The following is a 24,869-nucleotide window of genomic DNA, read 5'->3' as shown; positions in this document are numbered from 1 at the left end:
TGGAGGCACAGTTGATGTATTCCTCAAGTAGACAAAGCCTCTCAAAAGTTTTAATGATAACAGACATAAGTATTCATTAGACTTGGTTGTATGTAGATTGAATAATCTGTACTTGAGGTACAATTGATGTTTACCTCAAGTAGACAAAGCCGGGCGAAAGTTTTGATGTTAATATACATCAATATTCATCATATTTGAATGCATGTAGATTCAATTGGTCTTAACTTGAGGTACAATTGATGTGTACCTCAATTTGACAAATTTGTCGAAAGTGTAGATGGTAATACACATCAATATTCAGAGTTGGATGTATATAGATTGAATTGATCTGTACTTGAGGTACAGATCATTTATACCTCAAGTAGACAAAGCCTAACGAAAGATTAAATGGTAACACACATTAGTTTCCATCAGTGTTGGTTGTATGAAGATTCAATCGGTCTGTACTTGAGGTACAGTTGATGTGTACCTCAAGTAGACAAAGGCTTTCGAACATTTTGATGGTAACACACATTAGTATTCATCAGGGTTCGTTGTATGTACATTGAATTGGTCTGTATTTGAGGTGCAGTTGATGTGTACCTCAAGTAGACAATGCTTGTCGAAAGTTTTGATGGTTATACACATCAATATTCATCAGAGTTGGGTGTATGTAGGTTGAACTGATCTGTACATGAGGTACAGTTGATATGTACCGCAAGTAGGCAATTTTCAAGATTAAATTGTTACACACATAAGTATTCATCAGCGTTGGTTGTATGTAGATTCAATCGTTCTGTACTTGAGGTACAGTTGATGTATACCTTAAATAGACAAAGATTTTCGAACATTTTGATTTTAACACAAATTAGTATTCATCAGGGTTGGTTGTATGTATACTGAATTGGTCTGTACTTGAGGTACAGCTGATGTGTACGTTCAGTATACAAAGCTTGTGGAAAGTTTTGTTGGTAATACACATTAAAAATATTCATTAGAGTTGAGTGTATCTAGATTGAATTGGTCTGTACTTGAGGTACAGTTGATGTGTACCTCAAGTAGACAGAGCATGTTGAATAATTTGATGGTTATTCACATCAATATTCTTCAGAGTTGTTTGTATCTGGACTGAATTGGTCTGCACTTGAGGTACAGTTCATGTATACCTCAAGTAGACAAAGCCTATCAAAAGATTAACTGGTAACACACATTAGTATTCATCAGTGTTGGTTGTTTGTAGATTGCATTGGTCTGTACTTGAAGCACAGTTGATGTATACCTCAAGTAGACAAAACCTCTCAAAACTTTTGATGGTAACAGACATTAGTATTCATCAGGGTTAGTTGTATTTAGATCCAGACGGTCTGTTCAAGAGATACAAATGATGTGCACTTCATGTAGACAAAGCCTCTACAAAATTTTGATGGTAATATGATTAGTTTTTATCATATTTGGTTGTATGTAGATTGAATAATCTGTACTTGAGGTACAATTGATGTTTACCTCAAGTAGACAAAGCCGGTCTAAAGTCTTGATGGCAATACACATCAATATTCATGATAGTTGGTTGTATGTAGATTGAATTGGTCTGAACTTGAAGTGCAGTTGATATGTACAGCAAGTAGAAAATTCTTAAAATTAAAAGGTAACACTCATAAGTTTGCATTAGGGTCGGTTGTGTGTAGATCCATTGGTCTGTACTTGAGGTACAGTTGATGTGTACCTCAAGTAGACAATGCCTGTCGAAAGTTTTAATGGTTATACACATCAATATTCTTCAGAGTTTGGTGTATTTAGACTAAATTGGCCTGTACTTGAGGCACAGTTTATGCATTCCTCTAGTAGACAAAGCCCCTCAAAAGTTTTAATGATAACAGACATAAGCATTCATTAGACGTGGTTGTATGTAGATTGTATAATCTATACTTGAGGTACAATTGATGTTTACCTCAAGTAGACAAAGCCGGGCGAAAGTTTTGATGGTACTACACATCAATATTCATTATATTTGAAGGTGTGTAGATTGAATTGGTCTTAACTTGAGGTACAATTGATGTGTATCTCAAGTAGACAAAGCCTGTCGAAAGTTTTGATGGTAATACACATCAATATTCATCATAATTGGTTTAATGTAGATTGGATTGGTCTGAACTTGAGGTACAGTTGATGTGTACTTCAAATAGACAAAGCCTGTCGAAAGGTTTGATGGTAATACACATCAATATTCATCAGTATTGGTTACATGTAGGATGAGTTTCTCTGTACTTGATGTGCAGTTGATATGTACAGAAAGTAGACAATTCTAAAGATTAAAAGGTAACAGTCATTAGTATTCATTAGGGTTGGTTGTATGTTGATTCAATCGGTCTGCACTTGAGGCATAGTTGATGTTCACCTCAAGTAGACAAAGCCTTTCGAACATTTTGATTGTAACACACATCAGTACTCATCAGGGTTGGTTGTACGTATATTGAAGTTGTCTGTACTTGAAGTACAGTTGATGTGGACTTCGAGTAGACAAAGCCTGTAGAAAGTTTAGATGGTAATACACGACAATATTCACCAAAGTTGGGTGTATCTAGATTGAATTGGTCTGTATTTGAGGTACAGTTGATGTATACCTCAAGAAAACAAAGCCTCTCAAAAGTTTTAATGGTTACAGACATTAGTATTCATTAGGCTTGGTTGTATGTAGATCCGATCGGTCTGTACTTGAGATACAAATGATGTGCACTTCATGTAGACAAAGACTCTACAAATATTTGATGGTAATATTATTACTTTTCATTATATTTGGTTGTATGTAGATTGAATAATCTGAACTTGAGGTACAATTGATGTTTACCTTAAGTAGACAAAGCCGGTCGAAAGTGTTGATGGTAATACACATCAATATTCATTATATTTGAATTCATGTAGATTCAATTGGTCTTAACTTGAGGTACAATTGATGTGTAACCAATAAGACAAAGCCTGTCGAAAGTGTTGATGGTAATACACATCAATATTCATCAGAGTTGGGTGTATGTAGATTGAATTGGTCTGTACTTGAGGTACAGTTCATTTATACCTCAAGTAGATAAAGCCTAACGAAAGATTGAATGGTAACACACATTAGTATTCATCAGTTTTGGTTGTATGAAGATTCAATCGGTTTGCACTTGAGGTACAGTTGATGTGTACCTCAAGTAGACAAAACTTTTCGAACATTTTGATGGTAACATACATTAGTATTCATCAGGGTTCGTTGTATGTACATTGAATTGGTCTGTATTTGAGGTACAGTTGATGTGTACCTCAAGTAGACAATGCTTGTTGAAAGGTTTGATGGTTATACACATCAATATTCATCAGAGTTGGGTGTATGTAGGTTGAAATGATCTGTACATGAGGTACAGTTGATATGTACCGCAAGTAGGCACTTCTCAAGATTAAATGGTAAAACACATAAGTATTTATTAGCGTTGGTTGTATGTAGATTCAATCTTTCTGTACTTGAGGTACAGTTGATGTATACCTCAAATAGACAAAGCTTTTCGAACATTTTGATTTTAACACACATTAGTATTCATCAGGGTTGGTTGTATGTATACTGAATTGGTCTGTATTTGAGGTACAGCTGATGTGTACGTCGAGTAGACAAAGCTTGTGGAAAGTTTTGATGGTTATACACATCAATATTCATTAGAGTTGGGTGTATCGAGGTTGAATTGGTCTGTACTTGAGGTACAGTTGATGTGTACATCAAGTAGACAGAGCCTGTTGAAAGTTTTAAAGGTTATACACATCAATATTCTTCAGAGTTGTTTGCATCTAGACTGAATTGGTCTATACTTGAGGTACAGTTGATGTATACCTCAAGTAGACAAAGCCTGTCAAAAGATTTAATGGTAACAGACATAAGTATTCATCAGGGTTAGTTGTATTGAGATGCAATCGGTCTGTACAAGAGATACAAATGATGTGCACTTCATTTAGACAAAGCCTCTTCAAAGTTTTGATGGTAATATAATTAGCTTTTATCATATTTGGTTGTATGTAGATTGAATAGTCTGTAATTGAGGTACAATTGATGTTTACCTCAAGGAGACACAGCCGGTCCAAAGTTTTGATGGCAATATATATCAATATTCATTATATTTGAATATATGTAGATTGAATTGGTCTTAACTTGAGGTACAATTGATGTGTCCCTCAATTAGACAAGGCCTGTCGAACGTTTTGATGGTAATACACATCAATATTCATCATAGTTGGGTGTATGTAGGTTGAATTGATCTGTACATGAGGTACAGTTGATATGTACTGCAAGTAGACAATTCTCAAGACTAAATGGTAACACACATAAGTATTCATTAGGGTTGGTTGTATGTAGATTCAATCGCTCTGTACTTGAGGTACAGTTGATGTATAACTCAATTAGACAAAGCCTTTAGAACATTTTGATTTTAACACACATTAGTATTTATCAGGGTTGGTTGTATGTATATTGAATTGGTCTGTACTTGAGGTACAGTTGATGTGTACGTCGAGTAGAAAAGCCTGTAGAAAGTTTGGATGGTAATACACGTCATTATTCATCAAAGTTGGGTGTATGTAGACTGAATTGGTCTGCATTTCAGGTGCAGTCGATGTGTACCTCAGGTACACAATGCCTGTCGAAAGTATTGATGGTTATACTCATAAATATTCATCAGAGTTGGGTGTATCTAGATTGAATTGGTCTGTACTTGAGGAACAGTTGATGTGTACCTCAAGTAGACAGAGCCTGTCGAATGTTTTGATGATTATACACATCAATATTCTTCAGAGTTGGATGTATCTAGACTGAATAGGTCTGTACTTGAGGTACAGTTCATGCATACCTAAAGTAGACAAAGCCTATCGAAAGATTAAATGGTAACACACATTAGTATTCATCATTGTAGGTTGTATGTAGATTGAATTGGTTTGTACTTGAGGCACAGTTCATGTATACGTCAAGTACACAAAGGTTATCGAAAGATTAAATGGTAACACACATTAGTATTCATCAGTGTTGGTTGTTTGTAGATTGAATTATACTGCTGAATGTTTTCATGGTTATACACATCAATATTCTTCAGAGTTGTTTGTATCTAGACTGAATTGGTCTATACTTGAGGTACAGTTAATGTATACCTCAAGTAGACAAAGCCTCTCAAAAGTTTTGATGGTAATACACATCAATATTCATTATATTTGAATGTATGTAGATTGAATTGGTCTTAATTTGATTTACAATTGATGTGTGCCTTAATTAGACAAGGCCTGTCGAAAGTTTTGATGGTAATACACATCAATATTCATCAGTATTGGTTGTATGTAAGTTGAATTTGTCTGTACTTGATGTGCAGTTGATATGTACAGCAAGTAGACAATTCCAAAGATTAAAAGGTAACACTCATCATAAGTATTCATTAGGGTTGGGTGTATGTAGATTGAATTGGTCTGTACTTGAAATACAGTTCATGTATACGTCAAGTACACAAAGCCTATCGAAAGATTAAATGGTAACACACATTAGTATTCATCAGTGTTGGTTGTTTTGTAGATTGAATTGGTCTCTACTTGAGGCACAGTTGATGTATACCTCAAGTAGACAAAGCCTCTTAAAATTTTAATTGTAACAGACATTAGTATTCATCAGGGTTTGTTGTATTTAGATCCAATCGGTCTGTACTTGACGAAGCCTAGTCAATCTCTGTAAAAGGTAATCAGAGGTAACCAAAGTCAATATATGTGTAAGGTGTCTAGAGGTAACCAACGTCAAAATATGTGTTAGGTGACCACATGTAACCAAATTCAATATATGTGTAATGTGACAAGGACATCATTGTCAGGTAACCACAAGATACCATAGTCAATATCTGTGTAAGATAACCAGAGGTAACCAAATGAAATATCTGTTTAATGTGACAAGAACATCATTGTAAGGTAACCACAAGATACCATAGTCAGTATCTGTGCATGGTGACCAGAGGTAACCAAAGTCCATATGACTAGAGGTAACCAACGTCAACATATGTGTAAGGTGACCAGAGGTAACCAAATTAAATAATTTTGTAATCTGACCAGATTATAATTGTAAGGTGATCAGTGGTAAAACATAGTCAATATCCTTGTAAGGTTACCAGAGATAACCAAATTAATCATATGCGTAAGGTGACAAAAACATCAGTGTAAGGTAACTAGAGGTTACCAATGTCAATGTATGTGTAAGGTGACCAGAGTTATCCAAAGTGAATTTCTGTGTAGGGTGACCAGAGGCAAAGCCTTTCGAAAGTTTTAATGGTAACACACATTAGCATTCATCAAGGTTTGGTTGTACGAAGATACAATCTGTCTGTACTTGAGATACAGTTGATGTGTACGTCGAGATGACAAAGCCTGTCGAATGTTTTGATTGTAATACACATTAATGTTCCTTAGGTTTTGGTTTATGTACACGTAGTTGGTCTGTACTTGAGATTCAGTTGATTTGTACGTCAAGTAGAACAAACCTGTCAAAATTGTTGTTGGTAATAGACATTCCTGTTCATTAGGTTCGAGTGTATGAAAATTGAATTGGTCTGTACTTGAGGTACAAATGATGTGTGCTGCATTAAGCCAAAGCCTGTCCAAAGTTTTGATTGTAATATACATTAATATCTATTATATTTGGGTGTATTCAGAGTGAATTGGTCTGTACTTGAGGTTCAGTTGATGTGTATCTCAAGTAGACAAATCCTTTCGAATGTTTCAATGCTAACATCCATTAGTATTTATCAGTATTAGTTGTATGTAGATTCAAACGGTCTGTACTTAAGATGGAGTTGATGTGTACCTCAAGTAGACAAAGCCTTTTAAAAGTTTTAATGGTAACGCACATTAGTATTGATCGGGGTTGGTTGTATGTAGATTCAATCGGTCTGTACTCGAGGTCCAGTAGATGTGTACGTCGAGCAGAAAGAACAAGAATATCATTGTAGGATGACCAGAGTGAAGCCTAGTCAATCTCTGTGAAAGATAATCAGAGGTAATAAAAGTCAATATATGTGTAAGGTGTCCAGAGGTCACCAACGTCATAATATCTGTTAGGTGACCAGAGGTAACCAAATTAAATATATGTGTAATGTGACAAGAACATCATTGTAAGGTAACCACAAGATGCCATAGTCAATATCTGAGCAAGATGACCAGAGGTAACCAAATCAAATATCTGTGTAATGTGACAAGAACATCATTGTAAGGTAACCACAAGATACCATAGTTAATATCTGTGCAAGGTGACCAGAGGTAACCAGTCAATATGACTACAGGTAACCAACGTCAAAATATGTGTTAGGTGACCAGAGGTAACCAAATCAAATATCTGTGTAATGTGTCAAGAACATCATTGTAAGGTAACCACAAGATACCATAGTCAATATCTGTGCAAGGTGACAAGGAGTAACCAAAGTCAATATGACTAGAGGTAACAAACGTCAATATATGTGTAAGGTTACCAGAGGTACCCAAATTGAAAAATTGTGTAATCTGACCAGATTATAATTGTAAAGTGACCAGAGGTAAACATAATTAATATCCTTGCAAGGTTACCAGAGATAACCAAGTTAATCATATGCGTTAGGTGACCAAAACATCAGTGTAAGGTAACCAGAGGTAACCAAAGTCAATGTATGTGTAAGGTGACCAGAGTTATCCAAAATGAATTTATGTGTAGGGTGACCAGAGATAACAAACGTGAATATATGTGTTAGGTTACCAGTGGTAACCAAACTAAATATTTGTGTAATGTGAACAGAACATCAGGATAATGTGATCAGAGATTACCAAAGTCACAATTTGTGTTTTGTGATTAGAGGTAAAGAAATCGATATCTGTAATAGGTGATATTGTGTAACTAAAGTTAACATCTGTGTAAGTAAGGTGACAAAAGATTACCACAGTCATATCTGTCTAAAAAGAACCAGATTATCCTTGTAGAAGAGGGACGAAAGATACCAGAGGGACAGTCAAACTCATAGATCGAAAACAAACTGACAACGCCATAGCCAAAAATAAAAAGACAAACAGATAAATAAGTGTACAAATGACACAAAATAGAAAGATGACCAGGGTGAAGCATAGCCAATATCTGTGCAAGGTGACTTGAGGTACAGATGATGTGTACGTCGAATAGACAATGCCTGTAGAAACTTTTGATGGTAATACACATCAATATTCATCAGTGTTGGGTGTATGCAGATTGAATTGGTCTGTACTTGAGTAGCAGTTGATGTGTAACTTAAGTAGGCAAAGCCTTTCGAAAGTGTTAATAGTAACACACATTAGTATTCATCAAGGTTTGGTTGTACGAAGATACAATCGGTCTGTACTTGAGGTACAGTTGATATGTACGTCAAGTAGACAAAGCCTGTCGAATGTTTTGATTGTAATACATATTAATGTTCCTTAGGTTTTAGTTGATGTCAACGTAGTTGGTCTGTATTTGAGATTCACTTGATTTGTACGTCAATTAGAAAAAACCAGTCAAAATTGTTGTTGGTAATAGACATTCCTGTTCATTAGGTTCGAGTGTATGAAAATTGAATTGGTCTGTACTTGATGTGCAAATGATGTGTACTGCATGTAGACAAAGCCTGTTCAAAGTTTTGATGGTAATATACATTAATATTTATCATATTTGGGTGTATGTAGTTTGAATGTCTGTACTTGATGGGCAGTTAATGTGTACCTCAAGAAGACAAATCCTATCGAATGTTTCGATGGTAACACACATTATTATTCATCAGGGTTGGTTGTATGTAGATTCAATCGGTTTGTACTTAAGGTGCAGTTAATGTGTACCTCAAGTATGAAAACACACATTAGTATTTATCGGGGTTGGTTGTATATAGATTTAATCGGTCTGTACTTGAGGTACAGTTGATGTGTACGTCGAGCAGAAAGAACAAGATTTTTCATTATAAGATGACCAAGGGGAAGCCTAGTCAATCTCTTTGAAAGTTAATCAGAGATAACCAACGTCAAAATATGTGTTAGGTGACTAGAGGTCACCAAATCAAATATCTGTGTAATGTGACAAGAACATCACTGTAATGCAACCACAAGATACCATAGTCAATAACTGTGCAAGATGACCAGAGGTAACCAAATCAAATATCTGTGTAATGTGACAACAACATCATTGTAAGGTAACCACAAGATACCAAAGTCAATATCTGTGCAAGGTGACCAGAGGTAACCAAAGTCAATATGACTACAGGTAACCAACGTCAAAATATGTGATAGGTGACCAGAGGTAACCAAATCAAATATCTGTGTAATGTGACAAGAACATCATTGTAAGGTAACCACAAGATACCATAGTCAATATCTGTGCAAGGTAACCAGGGGTAACCAAAGTCAATATGACTAGAGGTAACCAACGTCAATATATGTGTAAGGTGACCAGAGGTAACCAAAATAAAAAATTGTGTAATCTGACCAGAGTATAATTGTAAGGTGACCAGAGGTAAACACAGTCAGTATTCTTGCAAGGTCACCAGAGATAATCAAATTAATCTTATGCGTAAGGTGACCAGAACATCAGTGTAAGGTAACCAGAAGTAACCGAAGTCAATATATGGCAAGGTGACCAGAGTTATCCAAAGTGAATTTCTGTGTTGGGTGACCAGAGGTAACCAAAGTGAATATATGTGTTAGGTGACCAGAGGTAACCAAATAAAATATTTGTGCAATGTGAACAGAATATCAGGATACGGTGAATAGAGATAACCAAAGTCAAAATCTGTGTATTGTGATCAGAGGTAAAGAAATCCATATCTGTGATAGGTGATATTGTGTAACTAAAGTAAACATCCATGTAAGTAAGGTAACCAGAGATTACCACAGTCATATCTGTCTAAAAAAAAACAGATTATCAATGTAAGGTGACCACGGGGAAGCATAGCCAATATCTGTCCAATGTGACTTGAGGTACAGTTGATGTGTACCTTGAGTAGACAATGCCTGTAGAAACTTTTGATGGTAATACATATCAATATTCATCAGAGTTGGGTAAATGCAGATTTAATAAGCCTGTACTAGAGGGACATTTGATGTGTATCTCAAGTAGACAAAGCCTTTCGAAAGTTTAAATCGTAACACACACATTAGTATTCATCAAGGTTTGGTTGTTCGAAGATACAATCGGTCTGTACTTGAGGTACAGTTGATGTGTACGTCGAGTAGACAAAGCCTGTCGAATGTTTTGATTGTTATACACATTAATGTTCCTTAGGTTTTGGTTAATGTAAACGTAGTTGGTCTGTTCTTGAGATTCAGCTGACTTGTACGTCAAATAGTGTAAACCTGAAAAAATTGTTGTTGGTAATAGACATTCCTGTTCATTAGTTTTTATGGTATGAAGATTTAATTGGTCTGTACTTGAGGTACAAATGATATGTACTTCGTGTAGACAAAACCTGTCCAAAGTTTTGATGGTAATATACATTAATAATTATTATATTTGGGTGTATGCAGATTCAATTGGTCTGTATTTGAGGGGCAGTTGATGTGTATCTCAAGTAGACAAAGCCTTTCGAAAGTTTTAATGGTAATACACATCAATATTCATCAGAGATGGGTGTTTGTAGATTGAATTGGCCTTTACTTGAGGTACAGTTGATGTATACGTCGAATAGAGAAAGCCGGTCGAATACTTTGATTGTAATACACATTATTGTTCTTTTGATTTTGATTCATGTATCCGTAGTAGGTCTGTACTTAAGATTCAGTTGAGTTGACGTCAAGTAGAGAAACAAACTGTCAAAAGTGTTTTCGGTAATAGACATGCATGTTCATTAGGTTCGAGTGTATGAAAATTGAATTGGTCTGTACTTGAGGTACAAATGATGTGTACTTCACGCAGACAAAGCCTGTCCAAAGTTTTGATGGTAATATACATTAATATTCATTATATTTGGGTGTATGTAGATTGAATTGTTCTGTACTTGAGGTGCATTTGATGTGTACCTCAGGTAGACAAAGCCTGCCGACAGTTTTGATGATAATACACATCAATATTCATCAGAGGTGGTTGTATGTAGATTGAATTGGTCTGTACTTGAGGTACAGTTCAAGTGTACCTTAAGAAGACAAATCCTTTCGAGAGTTGTAATGGTAACACACATTAGTATTCATTGTGTTGGTCTGTACTTGAGGTACAGTTGATGTGTACCTCAAGTAGATAAAGCCTGTCGAAAAAATTGATGCTAATACACATCAATATTCATAAGAGTTGAGTGTATGTAGAGTGAATTGGCCTGTACTTGAGGTACAGTTGATGTCTACGTCGAATAGAGAAAGCCGGTCGAATGTTTTGATTGTAATACACATTATTGTTTCTTGGATTTTGGTTCATGTAAAACATAGTAGGTCTGTACTTCAGATTCAGTTGATTTGACGTCAAGTAGAAAAAAAACTGTCAAAATTGTTATTGGTTATAGACATATCTGTTCATTAGGTTCGAGTGTATGAAAATTGAATTGGTCTGTACTTGAGGTACAAATGATGTTTACTTCATGTAGACAAAGCCTATCCAAAGTTTTGATGGTAATATACATTAATATTCATTATATTTGGGTGTATGTAGAATGCATTGTTCTGTAGTTGAGGTGCAGTAGATGTGCACCTCAAGTAGACAAAACTTCTCGAAAGTTTTGACAATAAAACACATCAATATTCATCAGAAGTGGGTGTATGTAGATTGAATTGGTTTGTACTTGAGGTACAGTTGATGTGTACCTCAGGTAGACAAAGCCTATCGTAAGTTTTGATGGTAATACACATCAATATTCATCAGAGTTGAGTGTATGTAAGTTGCATTGGTCTGTACTTGAGGGGCAAATGATGTGTACTTCATGTAGACAATGCCTGTCCAAAGTTTTGATGATAATATTCATTAATATTCATTATATCTGGGTGTATGTAGATTGAATTTGTCTGCACTTGAAGTACTGTTGATGTGTACAACAAGTGGACAAATCCATTCGAAAATTGCAATGGTAACACACATTAGTATGCATTAGGGTTGGTTGTATGAAGATTCAATCGGTCTGTACTTGAGGTATAGTTGATGTGTATCTCAAGTAGACAAAGCCTGTCGAAAGTTTTGGTGCTAATACACATCAATATTCATTGTTGGATGTATGTAGATTGCATTGGTCTGTACTTGAGGTACAGTTGATGTATACGTCGAATAGAGAAAGCCGGTCGAATACTTTGATTGTAATACACATTATTGTTCTTTTGATTTTGATTCATGTATCCGTAGTAGGTCTGTACTTAAGATTCTGTTGAGTTGACGTCAAGTAGAGAAACAAACTGTCAAAAGTGTTTTCGGTAATAGACATGCATGTTCATTAGGTTCGAGTGTATGAAAATTGAATTGGTCTGTACTTGAGGTACAAATGATGTGTACTTCACGCAGACAAAGCCTGTCCAAAGTTTTGATGGTAATATACATTAATATTCATTATATTTGGGTGTATGTAGATTGAATTGTTCTGTACTTGAGGTGCATTTGATGTGTACCTCAGGTAGACAAAGCCTGCCGACAGTTTTGATGATAATACACATCAATATTCATCAGAGGTGGTTGTATGTAGATTGAATTGGTCTGTACTTGAGGTACAGTTCAAGTGTACCTTAAGAAGACAAATCCTTTCGAGAGTTGTAATGGTAACACACATTAGTATTCATTGTGTTGGTCTGTACTTGAGGTACAGTTGATGTGTACCTCAAGTAGATAAAGCCTGTCGAAAAAATTGATGCTAATACACATCAATATTCATAAGAGTTGAGTGTATGTAGAGTGAATTGGCCTGTACTTAAGGTACAGTTGATGTCTACGTCGAATAGAGAAAGCCGGTCGAATGTTTTGATTGTAATACACATTATTGTTTCTTGGATTTTGGTTCATGTAAAACATAGTAGGTCTGTACTTCAGATTCAGTTGATTTGACGTCAAGTAGAAAAAAAACTGTCAAAATTGTTATTGGTTATAGACATATCTGTTCATTAGGTTCGAGTGTATGAAAATTGAATTGGTCTGTACTTGAGGTACAAATGATGTTTACTTCATGTAGACAAAGCCTATCCAAAGTTTTGATGGTAATATACATTAATATTCATTATATTTGGGTGTATGTAGAATGCATTGTTCTGTAGTTGAGGTGCAGTAGATGTGCACCTCAAGTAGACAAAACTTCTCGAAAGTTTTGACAATAAAACACATCAATATTCATCAGAAGTGGGTGTATGTAGATTGAATTGGTTTGTACTTGAGGTACAGTTGATGTGTACCTCAGGCAGACAAAGCCTATCGTAAGTTTTGATGGTAATACACATCAATATTCATCAGAGTTGAGTGTAGGTAAGTTGCATTGGTCTGTACTTGAGGGGCAAATGATGTGTACTTCATGTAGACAATGCCTGTCCAAAGTTTTGATGATAATATTCATTAATATTCATTATATCTGGGTGTATGTAGATTGAATTTGTCTGCACTTGAAGTACTGTTGATGTGTACAACAAGTGGACAAATCCATTCGAAAATTGCAATGGTAACACACATTAGTATGCATTAGGGTTGGTTGTATGAAGATTCAATCGGTCTGTACTTGAGGTATAGTTGATGTGTATCTCAAGTAGACAAAGCCTGTCGAAAGTTTTGGTGCTAATACACATCAATATTCATTGTTGGGTGTATGTAGATTGAATTGGTCTGTACTTGAGGTACAGTTGATGTGTACGTCGAAGCCGGTCGAATGTTTTGATTGTAATACACATTATTGTTCCTTGGATTTTGTTTCATGTAAATATAGTACGTCTGTACTTGCGATTCAGTTGATTTCACGTCAAGTAGAAAAAACAGTCAAAATTGTTGTTAATAATAGACAAGCTTGTTCATTAGGTTCGAGTGTAAGAAAATTGATTTGGTCCGTACTTGAGGTACAAATTATGTGTACTTCACGTAGACAAAGCCTGTCCAAATTTTTGATGTTAATATACATTAATATTCATTATATTTGGATGTATGTAGATTGAATTGTTCTGTACTTGAGGTGCAGTTGATGTGTACTTCATGTAGAAAAAGCATGTCCAAAGTTTTGATGGTAAAATACATTAATATTCATTATATTAAGGTGTATCTAGATTGAATTGTTCTGTACTAGAGGACAATATTTATCAGAGTTGGGTTTATTTAAGTTGCATTGGTCTGTACTAGAGGTACATTTGATGTGTACCTCAAGTAGCCAAAGCCTGTCGAAAGTTTTGATGGTAATAGACATCAATATTCATCAGCGTTGGCTGTATGTAAATTGATTTGGTCTGTACTAGAGGTACAGTTGATGTGTACCTCAAATAGACAAAGTCTGTCGAAAGTTTTGATGGTAATAGACATCAATATTCATCAGAGTTGGATGTATGTAAGTTGCATTATTCTGTACCTGAAGTGCATTTGGTGTGTACCTGAAGTAGACAAAGTTTGTCGAAAGTTTTGATGGGAATACATATCAATATTCATCAGAGTTGGGTGTATGTAAGATGCATTTTTGTCTGTACTAGAGGTACATTTGGTGTGTACCTCAAGTAGACAAAGCCTATCGAAAGTCTTGAAAGTATTACACATCAATATTCATCGGAGTTGGGTGTATGTAGATTGAAATGATCTGTACTACAGGTACACTTGATGTGTACTGCAAATAGACAAAGCCTGTCGAAAATTTAGATGGGAATACACATCAATATTCATCAGAGTTGGGTGTATGTAAGTTGCATTGATCCGTACCTGAGGTACAGTTGATGTGTACCTCAAGTAGACAAAGTTTGTCCAAAGGTTTGATGGGAATACATATCAATATTCATCAGCGTTGGGTGTATGTAAGTTGCATTGGTCTGTACGTGAGGTGCAGTTGATGTGTACCTCAAGTAGACAAAGCCTGTCGAAAGTTTTGATGGTAATACATATCAATATTCATCAGAGTTTGGTGTAGGTAACTTGCATTGGTCTGTACGTGAGGTGCAATTGATGTGTAGCTCAAGAAGACACATCAATATTCATCAGAGTTGGCTGTATGTAAATATTTGGTCTGTACTAGAGGTACAGTTGATGTGTACCTCAAGTAGACAAAGCCTATCGAAAGTCTTGATGGTATTACAGATCAATATTCATCGGAGTTGGGTGTATGTAGATTGAAATGGTCTGTACTATAGGTAAAGTTGATGTGTACCACAAATAGACAAAGCCTGTCTAAAATTTGGATGGGAATACATATCAATATTCATCAGCGTTGGGTGTATTTAAGTTGCATTGGTCTGTTCTAAAGGTACATTTGATGTGTACCTCAAGTAGACAAAGCCTGTCGAAAGTTTTGATGGTAATACATATCAATATTCATCACAGTTTGGTGTATGTAAGTTGCATTGGTCTGTACGTGAGGTGCAGTTGATGTGTACCTCAAGTAGACAAAGCCTGTCGAAAGTTTGGATGGGAATACACATCAATATTCATCAGAGTTGGGTGTATGTAAGTTGCATTGGTATGTACCTGAAGTAGACCAAGACTTAAGAAAGTTTAAATGGTAACGCACATTAGTAATCACCAGTGTTGGTTATATGTAGATTCAATCGGTCTGTACTTGAGTTAAAGTTGATGAGTACGTCGAATAAACAAAGCCTGTCGAAATTTTTGATTGTAATACTAGTACACATTAATGTTTTTTATGTTTTTGTTTATGTAATCATTGTTGGTCTGTACCTGATGCTCAGTTGATTTGTTCGTCAAGTAGAAAAAGCATCTCCAAAGTTTTGATGTTAATATACATTAATATTCATTATATTTTGGTGTATGTAGATTGAATTGTTCTGTACTTGAGGTGCAGTAGATGTACTACTCAAGTAGACAAAGCCTGTCCAAAGTTTTGATGATAAAACACATCAATATTCATCGGAAGTGGGAGTATGTAGATTGGATTGGTCTGTACTGTTGGTACAGTTGATGTGTAACTCAAGTAGACAACTCCTTTCGAGAGTTGTAATGATAACACACATTAATATTCATTAGGGTTGGTTGTAAGTAGATTAAATAGGTCTGTACTTGAGGTAAAGTTGATGTGTACCTGAAGTAGACAAAGCCTGTCGAAAATTTTCATGGTAATACACATCAATATTTATCAGAGTTGGGTGTTTGTAGATTGAATTGGTCTGTACTTGATGTGCAGTTGATGTGTACTTCATGTAGACAAAGCATGTCCAAAGTTTTGATGGTAAAATACATTAATATTCATTATATTTGGGTGTGTCTATATGGAATTGTTCTGTACTTGATGTCAATATTTATCAGACTTGGGTGTATGTAAGTTGCATTGGTCTGTACTAGAGGTACATTTGATGTGTACCTCAAGTAGACAAAGCCTGTCGAAAGTTTTGATGGTAATACACATCAATATTCATAAGAGTTGGGTGTATTTATTTGCATTGGTCTGTACATGAGGTGCAGTTGATGTGTACCTCAAGTAGACAAAGCTTGCCGAAAGTTTTGATGGTAATACAAATCAATATTTATCAGAGTTGGGTGTTTGTAAGTTGCATTGGTGTGTACATGACTCTTGAACTCATATAATATAAAAACCATTGTCTGAACCACATTTCCGTTAGACCATCGGACTTTAGTGTGATATCTGATCGCACTTAAACACAAACAACCATCGCACTTTAGCGTGACCATCGAACTTAAGCGTGACCATTGCACTTTAGAGTCCAACATACATATAAGCTATTGCTTATAGCATCTTAGAAATAGACTTAATGTAGTTCAGGGGTATAGAAAAATAAAATGCTCCGCAGGGCGCAGCTTGATACAATCGCAGAGGTCGAACCCTGAACAGTTGGGGCAAGTATGGACACAACATTCAAGCTTGATACAGCTCTGAATTTGGATTGTGATTAAATATTTGACACAGCATAGGTTTCTGACACAGAATGAATGTGGTCTAAGAACTTAAAAATTTTAAATTGGACATTCACCTATTATGGTCCAATATCCAAAATCTAAATACATGGTTAGATTCAGCATATCAAAGAACCCCAAGAATTCAATTTTTGATGAAATCAAACAAAGTTTAATTTTGGACCCTTTTGACCTCAATGTGGACAAAGTTGATAACGGGGCCCAAAAATCTAAATACATGGTTAGATTCAGCATATCAAAGAACCCCATATATTCAATTTTTGTTGAAATCAAACAAAGTTTAATTTTGGACCCCGATTTGGACCAACTTGAAAACTGGGCCCATAATCAAAAATCTAAATACATGTTTAGATTCAGCATATCGAAGAACACTAAAAATTCAATTTTTGTTAAATTCAAACTAAGTTTAATTTTGGACCCTTTGGACCTTAATGTAGACCAATTTGAAAACGGAACCAAAAATTAAGAATCTAAATACACGGTTAGATTCGGCATATCAAAGAACCCCAATGATTCAATTTTTGATGAAATCAAACAAAGTTAAATTTTGGACCCTTTGGACCTCAATGTGGACCAATTTAAAAACGGGGCCCAAAATCCAAAAACTTAATACACGGTTATATTCAGCATATTAAAGAACCCCAAGAATTCAAGAATAAAACCCCATTGAAATTGATCAAGAAATAAGCAATTTATAAGAAGTATCTTCTTTTGCACAATACTGTGCAATTGAATATTTCTTGCTATTGCGCAATACTGTACAATTGACAATTTCTTGCTATTGCGCAATATTGTCCTATTGTATATTTCTTGCTATTGCGCAATACTGTGCAATTGAAGATTTCTTGCTATTGTGCAATACTGTACAATTGAAAATTTCTTGCTATTGCACAATACTTATTATATAAAAATTTACACATCCTGTTTGGTGTGTATCTCCTACCATATCATTATTATTTGCTTTTAAATATAAATCAGAAATAACCAACTTAAAATGGAAAATTTAAAAAAAAAAAAAAAAAGGAAAAAAAGAAAGAAAACCCCCCAAACCCCCCCCCCCCCCAAATTTTTTTTAACCCCCTTATGATTCATCACCCCCAAACTCAATCCCAGCCTTCCCTTTGTGGTATGGTACCTTGCAGTACAATTTCAGAGAGATCCATACACTTGAACACAAGTTATTGTCTTGAAACTAGAAAAATGCTTATTTTTGGCCCCTTTTTGGCCCCAAATTCCTAAACGTTTCAGGCAATTACCCCCGAACTCAATTCCAGCTTTCCCTTTGTGATATGAAACCTTGTAGTACAATTTCAGAAATATCCAAACACTTACACACAAGTTATTGTCATGAAACTAGAAAAATGCTTGTTTTTTGCCCCTTTTTTTGCCCCTAATTCCTAACATTTTGAGGCAATTACCCCCAAAATCAATTACAGCCTTTCCTTTGTGATATGGAACCTTGTGGTACAATGTCAGAGAGATCCATACACTTACACACAAGTTATTGTCTGAAAGTTACAAAAATGCTTATTTTTGGCCCCTTTTTGGCCCCTAATTCCTTAACTGTTGGTACCATAACCCCCAAAATCAATCCCAACCTTCCTTTCGTGGTATTGAACCTTATGGTAAAATTTCATGGAGATCCGTTCACTTAAACTAAAGTTAGAGTGCGAAAACCAATGTGTCTTCGGACGACGCCGGACGACGACAGACGACGACGACGACGACGACGACGCCAACGTCATACCAATATACGACCAAAAAATTTTTAATTTTTGCGGTCGTATAAAAATGACAGAATTTTCTTATACTTTGTGAACTTATATTTTGTAGCATGGTTATTGAAAAAATCCAAAAAAAATTGGGGGTCACCAGCCATCTAAGAGATTTTTTGACCTCTGAAAATGAGTGCAAATAGGCTATATGGATATATAGGGAAAATGGACATAAAGCCTCTTTGATTGAATTTTCACAGCAAACAAAAAGACAGACGTTGCTCATTTTTTCATACTGAAAAGTTTGATGTCTCTATTTTATGAAATTGGAATAAAATTTGGGGGTCACCGGCCATCCAAGAGATTTTGTTACCTCTACAAATGAGTGCAAAAAAGGCTAAATATAGGAAAAATGGACATAAAACCTCTTTGATTGAATTTTCACAGCAAACAAAATGACAGAAGTTGCTCATTTTTTCATACGGAAAAGCTTGATGTCTCTATTTTATGAAATTGGAATAAAATTTGGGGGTCACCGGCCATCCAAGAGATATTTTGACCTGTGAAAATGAGTGCAAAAAGGCTAGATATAGGGAAAATGGACATAAAACCTCTTTGATTTAATTTTCACAGCAAACAAAAATGACAGAAGTTGCTCATTTTTTCATACTATAAAGCGTGATGTCTCTATTTTACGAAATTGGAAAATATTTGGTGGTCACCGGCCATCCAAGAGATTTTTTGGCCTCGGTAAATGAGTGCAAAAAGGCTAAATATAGGGAAAATGGACATAAAACCTCTTTCATTAAATTTTCACAGCAAACAAAATGACATAAGTTGCTCATTTTTTCATACTGAAAAGCTTGAAGTCTCTTTTTTATAAAATTGGAATAAAATTTTGGGGTCACCGGCCATTCAAGAGATTTTTTAACCTCTGAAAATGGGTACAAATAGGCTAATTTCTGAATGGATATAGGGGAAATTGGAAAAAACCTCTATTTTTGAATATTCACAGGAAAAAAATGACAGAAGTTGCTAATTTTTATGCCCCATCGTAGCTGAGGGGGCATTGAATTTTACCCTTGTCCGTATGTAAGTCTGTTCGTCCGTATGAACGTCCCAGATTTGATTTCCGTTCTCCAGCTTTTATTTGCCTCAACCAAATGTTATGAAACTTTATCAAAATGATTTTACCACACAACACACACCAAGTTTTAATTTTGTTGGTGTCACTTTAACCGTTCTAGAGTTATGCCCCTTTACAAATTGAAAAATTGCTGAATTTTTCCTTTCCTTTCTCTAACTTTAGTTTGCTTTTACCAAATGTTATGATTGATATCTTGCAGTTTCCTTCGCATTTTCTTATCAAACTTTGAAGTATTATTAAGTATCATGTGCAGATTAGATTTCGGTGTAAATAGGCTGTGTTTGCTTTATATATAAGACTCATTTCTAGAGGAGCACCAACATAAAATATTATGTAAAGGAAACATGGCATTTTCTGTTTATTTTCTTATTATGATATGAGTTCGAATGTCCCATTAGTATGATTAATCTTTCTTTTATCACACATTAAAGATTCATATAAATGTGAGCATTTGTTCTTGTTTTCTTTTCATTTCTTTTAAATATTAAAAAAATACATTCCGAATAAATTTGACAAAAAATAGACTTACCATCACTACCACACATAATCAGCACAGTAAGTGCCCCCCTTTTTCCACTCCATTTGATTATCCAGTATTATGTGGTGATGTGCAAGTTATAATTGTTTTTCTTTTTGTGTGTTACCGAGTTGATTTAGGGAATTAACATGACTAAGCATATTTCTTGATAGAAGTGAAACAACAACATGTGATCTAATACATTTATTTTATTTTCAATGGATATCTGTTCTTACGTTTGTTTGTACATATATAATTAAATAAAGATGCCAAATAAATAACATGTTTTTCTCAGTTAGAAATACTGTTTGTAGTAGCTAGGTTAAATAATTTCACTGAATAAAATTTGCAAAAGCCTTGCTAATAATATAAATTTTTAAAAACATTAAGACATTTTGCTTTGGACTTCAACATGACAAATTCTAGATTTAACCCTAATTTGGTTTATTATACAATTATTTGCAAAATGTAGATCATAATGAATATGTGTAAAATTTCATTAACTATGTTCAGCACAAACACTGACCTAACCAATAAGTGAATACATGTATCATCATGTAAACATCAAATAGTCATGATTGAAGTCATCAAAATAGTGTTTGTTTGAATATATTTGCCGTAACTTGTATAAGTCTTTCTGATATCATTTTATCCCATATTCAATCTTTTAAAGATGGAGATCTCCTTCTTTCCCATCCACAGAGGAAGGAGTATAATTATGCAAGACATCTCATTCAAAATTTTACTTTTTGAATATACAGTATTTTGATACTTCTGTACAAACAGATGAAAGTATGTTATCTATAAATAGATTTTTTAAAGTTCCAACAGCAATAACATTTCTAAATAACATTGGATGTCTTTTTACTAATATAAACACCTGAGAGACTACAATTGTTCCTGCTGCTTTTTTATAATTGTTAAGCTATTTTCCAAAAATTTCTATATACTTGTTCTAATTGCCTGTACAAGCAATAAAAAAAATCCACCAAAATATATATAAAAAAACACAGAAAAGACTAAGATTTATAGAACTGTTAACTCAACATATTTTGAAACTCTTATCTCAAGTTGAACTTTTTTTCAAGAAACTGTACAGTCAAAATTTATCATACTATGTTCATACAGTCTATCTTTATGATCAAAATTTGGGTTATAGCTGGATAGATTACTTCACTGGATTATGTATGCATTAAAAACTCAAATGCATCTCCTCCAGTAAGAAATGGTTTTCCAATCAACAATAAATTATTACACAAACTTAAAAAAATTGATATCTAAAAAAATTCAAGGTTCATATAAAGTTGTATAACTATCAAAACTATTTGGTTTATATCATGAAGATATTTCTACAATACATTTACAAATATTACAGCAGGGCTCACACTACCATTTACACTAATTTACAGTACACATTAATGTTTATCTCTGATCATGAATTTCAACAAAATGTTAGTTAAGGTAAAGTTCTGCATAACAACGATCAATTTTCTAATTCTTATCATACAGGAGGAATAATATTTTACGTTAAAACTTCATGACCTCCCATGTAACTGTATCATATGCTCTTAAAGTATTACCACTGACTGACTACCTTAACAAACATATTTTTCCTTTACTTGTGACTAATTAGATACTCATATACTCTTTGTATAATTATTTTGTTTGATGTCACTCTAACTACCCCAGTTGAAGACTTTTCTGTCATTAAGGCTTTGAGTCCTGCCATGTCATTTCGTTGTACTGCTAATTGGAAATGTTGAAACCTTAGGTTAGACCTTTTGGTCTTTAGTGCCATAGCTTTTGACAGACATTTTGATTGAACTAGCTCTTCAAAAGTTTTCAAGTTGGCCAATTGCATCTGGTATAACTGAGGGTAGCTAGGTGAAAAAGCAAGTTCACTAAAAAATTGAGAAACATTACCTTTCTCAGTGACTAAATTAAAAAGTAATTTTGTGTCATACACAGCATTATGAGATTCATACTGTTGACTAATAGTTTATCAACGAGAAAAGACTGGCTATAAGATGACAAGCCAGGTGAAACGAGTTTAAACAAATTCAAAGAGTCTAAAAATGTAACAGTTCTTGCACATAGTTCACTGTACATATTCATAGATTTTAAGGTATGAAATAAAACATGGCAGTCAAATCGTTTTATATTATGTCCTACCAATACAGGTTTATCTGTGAAACTTGACAAATACAAATAAGTTAAAAATCAGTCATTCTTTCATGTTTATGCTTATAAACAACAGCATTACCATTGTAATACATTTTTTGTCCTACAATAGTGATTTTTGTTATTTCTGATGCTTCTCTTGAAATTTGTTGGTCTGGAAATATATATCGACTGAAGGAACTGTCTTTGGTGCATGCAGCTATCTGGGTTATATCAGAATATATACCTGAAGTTAAACATTTTGTTTATTATTGTGCATCTAAACTGTAAAAGGTATTTCGAAAAAGCAATTAATTGTCAAAAAATTATAAACAGGACTAAGTCTTCTATCCCTCTCATTTGAACTTTCGTTGATGGTCTTATTGGCAATTATACCACATCTCCTTATTTCATATCTCTCTTCATTGAAATAACTAAAAAAAAAAGTTTTGCTCCACTGGTCTGTAAATATTTTTCTAAAATTATCATCTTTGTATTTTATCTCACTTCCAAAATAAGGTAGATGCAAAGTGTAAATTGCTAAAAAAAAAATGAAAGAGTTATTGCCCCTTAAATGTATTGTTTCAGCAATTTTCAGTTTTTGGTTTTATTTCAACTAAAAGAAAAAAAGAACATTAGAATAATCATCAAAAGCAAGCTAAATTATCAAGGTGAGTCATTCATGATCCTCTTAATATACTTTATTCATAAGGCAGCCAAAATGCATTGACTTTAAAATTTGGCTTTACACAGTATATACAGACATTGATAATGTGTTTCTGTAGATATTGTTATATCTTTGATGTCATGAAAAAATCCAGTTCTTTCAATTTTAACATTATCCACTGAAATATTTTTTTATAATTGAGGTAACTCATTTCTGAAGTATAATTATGTATAACATACTTAAACCATTTGTCTTTAAATCAAAACAAACTATTGGTGCATCATCTATGTTGTAAAGGTTTCAGCTTCAGGAACTGCAGGTATTTCTTCTATGTCTATTGTTGCAAAATCTTCTAACCCTAATTAAAATAATATATACCAAGTCTTTGAAAGAAAATAATTTCAACTTTATAAAATATCAAAATCTACTAAAATTCATTAATATTTTGTGACTAAATTGTCCCAAAAATTACAATACTTCAGAAGTCTGGTAAATTTCATGATTACATCTTCATGTTAATTATATAACTTTAATGTCTGGCTGAAATCTCACCCATTTTCCTAAGCCTTGTTTCTATTTTAAAGTATATATTGATGCTATGTTTCTATTATAATAATAATTATGTATATTGACCTCTTCAAAAGTAAAAAGCACATCATACTTTCTGTCAATATAAGAATTATTACCGATTGAACTGTGGTATGTTCTCCCTTCTTTGACTTCAGCCACTGTTGTTTTTTGTAGGCGTTTCTTTTTGAGAACTTTATGTTGTTTTTTTCCCTGTTTGCTTTTTAATCTGTTTTTGTTGCCCTCTCTCTTCTTGTTTAATTTATTACCCCTGCTTAGGGTCTCATTTCCAGGTGACAGGCCTATAGATGTGTTTAACTGAAAAATCAATTCATTTAAAATCATGCAAGTCTTTATCATCTTTATAATAATTCCTTAAAAAAATCATATTTTGTATGCTTTTGTAATGAAAGTTGAAGGCATTTTGTAGTATGAATATTACATTTTGAGCAGCAATAATCAATCATTGAATAGAATTCGGCAAAATTGAGATTAATCTTGACCTGATGTAGAATAATCAGAATATTTACCCAGGAATCTTTAACAGTTGATATCATAATGTATTGGTTTTTTTGCTCATTTTTAAAGGCTGTAAAAGTAAGGGCTTTTCCAGAATTAATTTATGGGAAGGAGGACAGCACTTTTATTAAAATTTGATGGGTGGTGGTTATCTAAGAAAGATTGCCTGAACATTTATATGAAATATCCAATTTAAAATGTATGCATGGTTGGGTCAAATAAAAAGTGCCTTCCTACCCCCCCCCCCCCCCCCCCCCCCCCCCCCCTCATTTGCAATCATACCGTATTTTCTTATTTTTATATTTTTTTAGTTTATTTTTTTTAATAGAGAAGTATATATATATATATATATATGAAGTGAGATTGCATTTATTACATGTTCATTGTGATTATTAAAGCCTTAATGTAAGTTGCTAATTTCTGTTCATTTGTCTTAATTGCAATTAAGTATAGGATGTTTATCAAATAATACCTCAGCAACATAATTATAACCCTCATTCTTTTGGAGTACGGCTGAGCTGACTCTGTAATTTAAAGATGCTGATGTGGAGAAATGTTTGGTTTTTAGAGCTTTGAGA

General features: G+C 34.1%; 1 long non-coding RNA gene across 1 annotated transcript; it reads right to left on the bottom strand.

Moving 5' to 3' along the window:
- Positions 1 to 20,575: 20,575 nt before the first annotated feature.
- On the bottom strand, positions 20,576 to 24,857 carry LOC127711658 (uncharacterized). The gene is made up of 4 exons (XR_007986838.1): positions 24,764 to 24,857; positions 23,892 to 24,090; positions 23,445 to 23,563; positions 20,576 to 22,785 (listed from the first exon to the last, which is right to left on the bottom strand). It is a non-coding gene; the product is annotated as an uncharacterized LOC127711658 (long non-coding RNA).
- Positions 24,858 to 24,869: the final 12 nt, after the last annotated feature.

The sequence above is a fragment of the Mytilus californianus genome, unplaced genomic scaffold (genome assembly GCF_021869535.1).
Source record: "Mytilus californianus isolate M0D057914Y unplaced genomic scaffold, xbMytCali1.0.p SCAF_8, whole genome shotgun sequence".
In the NCBI taxonomy this organism is placed as follows: domain Eukaryota; kingdom Metazoa; phylum Mollusca; class Bivalvia; order Mytilida; family Mytilidae; genus Mytilus; species Mytilus californianus.
Note: the sequence above shows the minus strand (reverse complement) of the source record. Positions and strands in the feature narration are given on the sequence as shown.